Below are 7,829 nucleotides of genomic sequence, written 5' to 3'. Positions count from 1 at the left end.
AGCTGCTCTCCCTTCGAGTCGCAGTGGTGGAAAGGGTGCAGCGATGAGGCCGGCTGGATGTTGAGTTTCAAGCTCTATCCTTCATATACGCCGAGATAATGATGGATCCAGAGATGAGACCCAGGCCTTATCTGGTGTTTTGAAGGACCCAGCCACTTTTCATTATGGGTTGCTTTCATGCTCCTGGAGCTCCGGCCAAGCGAGGACGACGGGGGTCAGGTCGGACGGATGCAGCCACACCGGGCGCGTTCGTGCAATTTCCTCTGCCTGCTCCTTTATCACAGCGGCCCCTTTTCCCCAGCATCAGCCTGAAAACGACCTGCGCCTGCCCGCGCACCTTTCATCCCGCATTATCTGCAGATCTGGGGTGACATTTTTCGGAGCACGTCAGAATAGACGTGTGCCGGTGTTTTGCATTCAGACCCTCCGCCGCGTCCTCCCGGCTCAGTCTCGCGCCGTCTTTCATGTGACTGAGAGGCCTCCGTGTGTTTGAAGCCGCGCTGCTCCCAGTCGTCGTCTGAAGAGCTGGAAACAAAATAACCTGCTCTTCTGTAAAAGTCAACAGCATGCCCACGGCTCGCAGGCGGCGGAATCAGCTGATGACGCCCAAACGCGTGACATTTACTAATGGCATAATCGCTTTCATTGTTGACTTCCTCTCAGGGAGGAGGATTGAAGGCCGTTTTCCCAAAGTGGAGCTTTTAATGCGACGCAGCTGGAACGTCTTAAAATGGGACGAATCCTCCTTTAAGTGACCAGAACTCCAAACAACTGGCGAAGGCTTTGTCCCATTTTAACCCGTTTAACTCCGTCCAGCTGCTGCTCCATTATCGGCCCGTCTGAGCGTTTCCTCCTCGTTCCATCTGGCCCATTTTCTCAGCATCTGTCACCGAAACCGCTCTCTCACCAGAACGACTCTCATCTGCCCCCTCCATCCGTCTGAACCCACATTCTGCTCTGGCCCCTTTGGCTCCAACTTTTCATCTTCCGTCCACGGCGTTTGGACTCAGCTCTGTCCACTTTGGATTCAGAAAGTTGTTCTCAGTTTCACTGTGTGCTGATGTTTTTCGGGAACGGCTCTGTATTATTTTACCCTGTATACAAAAGGAAAAGGTTTGAATAAATTAAAACCTCTCATCCAAAAAGTCTTCCGAATGTAATTAGGCAGCGGAGCACTTTGATTTGGACTTCAATATTCATGAGGAGCTCTGCAGGCTGGAGGATAATCACAAAGCCCTTCCAGCGAGCAGACGACGCAGGTGGCCTTGACTTTTCTCTGCAATTGGAATTAAAAAGACAAACATGTTCTCATCCAACTCCACATAAACGTCTCTCCTACTGCGCGGAGCCCTCAGATGTGAGCAGTGTTAGAATAACATGTTGGTTTGCCTCCCGTCGGGTGATATTTGCCTGCTATTGAACATCTGGTAATGATTGGTGTGTGGTGTCCAGGGGCAGGAGGGCGAAGACGGGTGAGGGCTGCTACGTGGCAGCGTCTGACACCGCCACCACCAGACGAGCCCGGCCACACGGACCTGTTAATCAAAGCTCCTCAAAGCAAATATTGTGAAAAATGTGCTTTACGTTTAGTTTAGTCTGAGCCCTGGAATAAACTGAACCCACTGATGGAAGCTCGCATACAGAAATGCTCTGAAGGCAAATGGAACGTGTCCACCTGACTTGAATGTGTTTTCAGGTCTGGATCTGTGGCAAACAACCACACAATCCACATGAGCCATCTACGGTTACTGTCACGTCCTCTGCATAACATTTACACGTGCACCACTGGCAAATGAAAACGACGTTCACATCGTTCTGCATCTAAGAATGAATATAGTGATTATGTTTAGGTGGGCAGAAGGTGAACCAGACTTGTTGACTAGAGCATCAAATCCCACATGATGTAAACTACAAAGTCTAAGCTTTTACTCCTGCTGTTGTTTGTGGGTGGGTGGACCTGACCTTGGATCAGGTCCAGGGGCAACTTTTATAGAATCTCCTCCCCAATACATCTGTCCGTCATCTCCGTGAGACTCTGTCCTGTGGAGTCTGAGCGCCATGAGACCTGCACACACACACACACACACTGCTGAAGGGTGACAGGCCTGAGTGGCTTCTGCTTTGGGAATGAAGTCATCTGTTCCCAAGATTTCTCCTCCTGGCCCCTGTGGTTGCCATGGCAATGGGATATGACACGTATCCCGATCGATGTCTTCAAACGTTGTGTCTGCTTGTGCAATTACACCCCCGGCACACACAACAGCGCAGCGTGTGCAAAATGCCAACGTATCCACGCCTCGGGCTGGCAGGAGGTGACGACAGAGAGCTGCTCTACATGCGCGGCCTCTGTGCTTCATCTCCTGACCCAAAGCTCCACTCCTGCTGAAGGAGGTTCCTCCTCTGCCTCACTTCCTGCTCTGCTCCAGTGGGTGGCAGCATTCCCAGGCTGGAGCCCAACAGTGTGACCGCGCTCGTCCTCACAGCAGCTGAAGCAGAGGCTGCTTCCACTGGAGCTTCCTGTAGAATAAAGACCAGAGCCCATATAATGGTCTCCTCTGTTACCGCTGTGATGCTCGGTGCCTTTGTTATTGACTGGTGATCAGGTTACACAGGCTAAAGACGCTGTTAGTCGAATTCAGCTGCTGCTGTTGCCATCATTTCCTCCATTTGCTCATCCATTTTAATAAGCACAAGCCTCGGGAGAGCCTGCGTGTGAATTTGTATGTTGACGGTGACTCCGGGGAGCACCCGCGGCCTCTGAAGGTCACGGCGACAGCGCCTGGCCTCCGTCGAAGCGCCTGCGCCGGCGTGATTCAGGCGGGCGCCTGCCACGGCTGCGCGGGAGCAGGTAGGAACGCACCAACGCGTTGAGCCCTGACAGCGGCCGCATTCCAGGCTTCCCCCTGGGAAACAGGACGCCGGGGACTCAGGGAGTCCTGCATGTGGCCGCAGCCTCACCTCCCCGTGCCACGCTGCAATATGTAAACAGGGTGTGAATGCGCTGTACAGATGGATCGGACAGACACGGACGCTAATCATCCATCTGTCACCGCCACTCGCTCTGAAAAATGCCTGTCAGCCACTAAGACGCGGGCGCATCCGTGCTCTTTGTCCTCCCATTCATCCGTCAGCCATCGCCGCCCACGCCGCCACCCGGCCTATCTATGGAATACGTGCGTCGCAGGTGGCGCCTCATGCATACATGCATGACTGTTCCGTGGCAGCTCACCAGGGAGCTGACTTCATAGGAAGCCCTAACAAGGCAATTAGCTGCGCTAGGTTCGCCTTGAAAGCTCCTCTCAACACTAATGCTCACGACTCAAAGGCCACGCAGGTGAGAAGTGGAAGCTGCCTGCTTAATTACTGATTAGCATTTGTCCGCTTCTTAGTCAAGTTTCTGGACACGCGGGTGTCTGAGAGACACTGAGCTACAGAAGCTGCTCAGCAAATACTACGCTGAGCTACTGCATGTCCATTCTGCTTTCACAATAAAGTTGGATAAATATTTAGAGCAGCGGCTGCAGCATCTGTTGCTCCAGGCTCTTTATACAACATTCATCATTTGAACTAAACAACATAACAATCACAATCTGACTCCTCGACCTGCAGCTGTAACAGCAGAGGATGTGGCCAGGCGACGCCGGGCCTGGAAGGTCCTTCTCCACGCGGTGAAGGTCCACACGAAGCCGTTAAAGCACCTGGACGCTCTGACACGGCCACACAGAAACACTGACCTTTAACACAACCACTCAGCTTCCTGCAAATCTTTACCCTCTCAGCTTGTTTTATGTCGTGACATTTAGCACGTTACTGTGCGTGATTCTCAACCCTCAACGTCACATCAGATGATGAAACCATCTCTGTCCGTGGAACGCTGGCATTTGTTGCCAGATAAAGGTCACCGCATGGGAAACCACGCCGAGGGAGCGGGAACGGCCCGGACCAGTGGCCCTGCGCCGGCTGCGAGGGGAATGTTGTGGGGAACACAGAGGAGCAGCAGCGCTGATGGTTTTGAAACTCCTCTCCAAAGCCATTAGTGATTAGATAAAGACTGTAGATGGACTTGTAATGATGCTCTCGCGCATGCTTTCTCTCTTTATCTCCTGCCTCAGCCGGATGAAAGCGCCGGCCTGGCTTGCACGTCCTTTGTTGTGGACTTTATTTTAGCCTTACAGGCGCTGAGGCGGCTCTAACACCTGCGATTGCACCTGCCTGCTTTGATCACTGGCTGCTGGTAAGAAACATCAACTTGACTAATGCACAGGCTGAGATGGAGAGAACTCTGGGCCAGATCCCTCAGCGTTGCCAGGTTTGACCCCAAGTGGCCCCTCACAGCCTTTGGCCATTCACAGCAGAAAGAACAGCAATAATTATTTTACTTTAAATGCCAAATGGGATTAATCTCATTTTATGTCCTTATTAGCATAAGAACTACAGTAGGCAAAATGTTGGGTCAAATAAATTATATTAAGGGCTGACAAAACAAGCTTTTATAATTGAACTTGAAGTAATTTATTTCCGCTTCATCAAATAAAATAAATGTTATTTTTGTCTGCCACAGGCCTGTTCATCACAAATCGTCCCTCAAGCCCAGTGAATGAACAGCACCTGAATTGGCGTAAGAACCTGGCAACCTAGAAGCCTAGCATAGCTAAAGAGACGTTTTTAAGTGGATACGGATGTCAGTCGCTGTTAAGCGCCAAAGAAGAGCGAACCTGCACGAACGGCGTTGGTTCAGCTAAACCAAGGAACTGTTCCCCAGGTTAACTTATTACTTCTTTTTGGCGTCATGAAACGTCTGCTGAAAATGCAGTAGTTTATGTAGCTTTTTATTGGCCAATTAAACCCGTAAAACACAAGTGCAGCGTTAGCTTCTGTTGGCGGTTAGCTAGCGTTAGCCGCAGGAACCTTTACGTCTAATAGTCGCTCAACGAATAAAAAAATATGTTTTAATATTTTACTTTGGGTTCATTGGATACTTCAACATTGATAACTATAAAATTCGCAGTGCATTTAAAAACAAAACTATTCTATGGGCACATAAAGAAATAAGACATGATTAATGGTGCACGAGCGTCTGATTGAACCAAATTAGCAACGCTACTGATGTGATTGACAAAGAGGAGGAGCCTCTGGTGATGTGCGCGTCACTCAAAACGACACCAAAACACGATAAACGGCAGTGTCAAAACTATCGTATATTGGCTCTGGATTGTACAGAACCCATAAGTATCGTATAAATACGACAATTATCGTATATCTGGCATCACTACCTGTAAAACCCACATACTGTGAAGTAATGTGTGATTTAGACTGAGAGTTTAGTTTGTTTGTATGTTGGGCCACAGGGAGACGAGACGAGATGAGGATCGACACACTGTTGTGAGAGAAGACACGATCAGCTGTTTTCAGGTGAGTACAAAAGCAGGTGACCTCGCTTCTTATCTATCTCATGTCTGGTGTCACTCTGATTCACTTAAAAGTCAATGTTGTTCTTGCAAACTTTTCAAAGAATTTCTGTGGGAGGTTGTTTTGTGCTTGAATGCGGCTCAACAACAAATAAAAGCAGCTGATGTCATAAAACACATTTACTGCTCCTAATTAAAAGTCTGCTACGACAGGCATAATAGAATATGCGCTGCTTACATGGTGCTTTATTTGCAGATGGAGCAATTGATGTGTGAAAATTATATTCCAGCGCTGGTGAACTGCCTTGGGAGCCCTGAGAATAAAAGAGCGTGCATTTTCCAGTTGTTAAAAATGTGGAACAACTAATAGAATATGTCACATTGCTGAAATCAGAGAACCACCCCTGGCCAAGACAGACATTCCTATCACACATCGTACACAGCGCAGCATTTTAATTAACATGAGCTGTTTTACATTAAAACAGTTGCAATGGTAACACATTCAAATGCTATTCCTCACTCAGCCTCTACTCCTAGCGTGGATGGAAGCTGTAAACAGGCTGAGATGTGACAAATAAGCCACCTTCTCTCATCTTTACCGCAATCTAACAAATTTTAAGATTAAAAACAATAACCCTTTGATTTGCAGTCAAGTGGGGAGAGCGTGGCAGCGGCGACAGCCACTCGACCACGGGTCCCATTCAGCGTGCACTTCCAGCTGACAGACTGATGAGCCGCAATCAGCCCGCTCACTTCGTCCATGCTGCGGCAGTGATTGGTGAGTTACGGTGGAGGAATCGTCAAGCGGATGTACGTTTTCAGGTGCATTTATAGTCCTGGATCATATAGTTACCTGTTTCACGGCTACACGTTCAGTTGCTGTAGAACTGATTACACTGATTATTATTATTATTATTAGGCGTCTAGCAGCATATGTAGTTTTTACACATACAGATTGGTCAACACACAGTGACAAGGAATGTGTTACTCATGTCCCTGAGGGCATTGGTACCGCCCCCTGTCTTTGATGATGTCCACGTTGACCATGGCCACATGAGGCAGGCTAGGCAGGGAGTGCAGCACTTCAAGGCTGTAATGACATACCTTTGTTTCAACAGTGCCTCTGTTTATTTTGCAGCAGACCACTGTTCCTATTTACCACATCCACACTTTCTATTTTTATGGCTGTAATTTTTTTAAATAAGAGTTGAGAGCCTATTTGGCCGATTTCTGTCATTTCAGAGCCAGAGTTAAAGCTGTGGTTCTCCTGAAAGCCCACAGGTGTAATGTCCTAAATACAAACACTTTGGTAGTATGACTGGTATCCTACAGCATCAGTAGAAGATGATTCATAGTGACCAGAGGCTTAATTGTTCATACAGTGAGTGTGTTAGGCTCCACATTAGGCAGACATCTCCTTCAGTGAAATCGAACCCCAGCAAAAAAGCGTGTGGCAGATCAGACCATTGTCGTTTGAGAAATATAGAAAGCGCTTATGGGCTTCAGGCCACTCTTTGTTTGTGCCGTTTACTTTTACAGTTTAGTGCTTTTAGTCTGTGGGGATTTCTGTGTTTGAGGTACTGAGTACTGAGGCCAGTGTTGTTTGCAATTTGTGGAATCTTTGTGTCTTGACACCGTAGTTCCAGTGTTGTTTGCACCCGCTGTGACACCGTGCCAAAAACTTTGACAAACCAAAGTTTCGATTACAGGCTTTCAGCGAGAAATGGCTCTTCCTCTAGCTTTAACCTTTGTCAGCGGGTCCATTTCCCTTTTCCCTCTGCTCTTTCCTCCCCTTTGCTTTCTGAAGCCTTTGAGCCAAACAATTTTCTTCAAGGTCTACACACAAATCGCTTGACTAGAAGCAACACAGATAGCTATGATGATATAAATTACTGTGCTCATCCACAGCGATGGTGCCTCAGAACATTACTGTCTACTGAAAAAGTACACAAATAAGTACATTTCTGTAACAGTGGAAGTGTCTTTGTTTGCATAATGAGCTAAATAACGGATGATATTGGACCAGGGAAATTACAGGGTGTCAGTTACTGCTGTCATTTTGATTTAAACAACCTGTGATAAATTGTTCTGGCCTTGAGATCAGCTCTGATCTCTGCAGGTGTGCGTGGATTTGGTTGCAGTGCGACCTGTTGATCTTCATGAAAACTGCAAAACTGTTGTTTTGCTCTAGTTTATGTAGAATGCAGGTGATAATGATAGAGCGATGCTGCATAATTACACCACCATCTTTGGACTCGTCGTTTAGCTCAGTGCGCAACAAATAGCGTTACTTTGTGAGGTAATGGTTAGGTAAATGAAATGAAACCTCAGCAGCCGATTGGACGGCTCTGTTCCTCAGTGGCCTCTGCATGCATTAATTATTCAGACATTTCCAGGTGATCTGTGCTCATGCAGCATACA

At 47.8% G+C, this 7,829-nt stretch overlaps 1 protein-coding gene across 12 annotated transcripts in view; it reads left to right on the top strand.

Annotated features, from left to right (window-relative positions):
• Positions 1–4,666: 4,666 nt before the first annotated feature.
• syt1a (synaptotagmin Ia) overlaps positions 4,667–7,829 on the top strand; it is a 106,206-nt gene continuing 103,043 nt past the window's right edge. For 11 of the 12 annotated variants that reach the window (XM_029162973.3, XM_055512149.1, XM_029162971.2 and 8 more), the window contains exons 1-3: positions 4,667–4,762; positions 5,349–5,412; positions 6,058–6,186. The gene's annotated coding sequence lies outside the window, so the exon portion shown is untranslated. The remainder of the gene's footprint in view (positions 4,763–5,348; positions 5,413–6,057; positions 6,187–7,829) is intronic. The other variant, XM_029162974.2, reaches the window with a different exon arrangement.

This window comes from Betta splendens, chromosome 9, assembly GCF_900634795.4.
Source record: "Betta splendens chromosome 9, fBetSpl5.4, whole genome shotgun sequence".
Classification (NCBI taxonomy): domain Eukaryota; kingdom Metazoa; phylum Chordata; class Actinopteri; order Anabantiformes; family Osphronemidae; genus Betta; species Betta splendens.
The sequence above is the reverse complement of the archived record's forward strand: the minus strand, read 5'-3'. Positions and strand labels throughout refer to the sequence as shown.